This window comes from Sinocyclocheilus grahami, unplaced genomic scaffold (genome assembly GCF_001515645.1).
Source record: "Sinocyclocheilus grahami isolate Dianchi unplaced genomic scaffold, SAMN03320097.WGS_v1.1 scaffold1191.1, whole genome shotgun sequence".
In the NCBI taxonomy this organism is placed as follows: domain Eukaryota; kingdom Metazoa; phylum Chordata; class Actinopteri; order Cypriniformes; family Cyprinidae; genus Sinocyclocheilus; species Sinocyclocheilus grahami.
The window spans coordinates 329,379-329,635 of record NW_015506370.1 but is presented as its reverse complement, the minus strand read 5'-3'; the positions used below and the strand labels follow the sequence as shown (position 1 = coordinate 329,635).

The 257-nt window shown below is 53.3% G+C and overlaps 1 protein-coding gene across 2 annotated transcripts in view; it reads right to left on the bottom strand.

Moving 5' to 3' along the window:
- The window catches only part of atf6b (activating transcription factor 6 beta), a 23,234-nt gene that overhangs the window by 21,224 nt on the left and 1,753 nt on the right, over window positions 1-257 (bottom strand). The window lies entirely within an intron of this gene.

Below are 257 nucleotides of genomic sequence, written 5' to 3'. Positions count from 1 at the left end.
GGGTGTGTGTGTGTGAGTGTGAGAGAGAGAGAGAGAGAGAGAGAGAGAGAGAGAGAGAGAGAGAGTGTGCGTGTGTGTGTGAGAGAGAGAGAGAGAGAGAGAGAGTGTGTGCGCGTGTGTCTCTCTGTGTGTGCGCGTGTGTCTCTCTGTGTGTGTGCGCGTGTGTGAGAGAGAGAGAGAGAGTGTGTCTCTCTGTGTGTGTGTGTGTGTGTGAGTGTGAGAGAGAGAGAGAGAGAGAGAGAGAGTGTGAGAGAGAG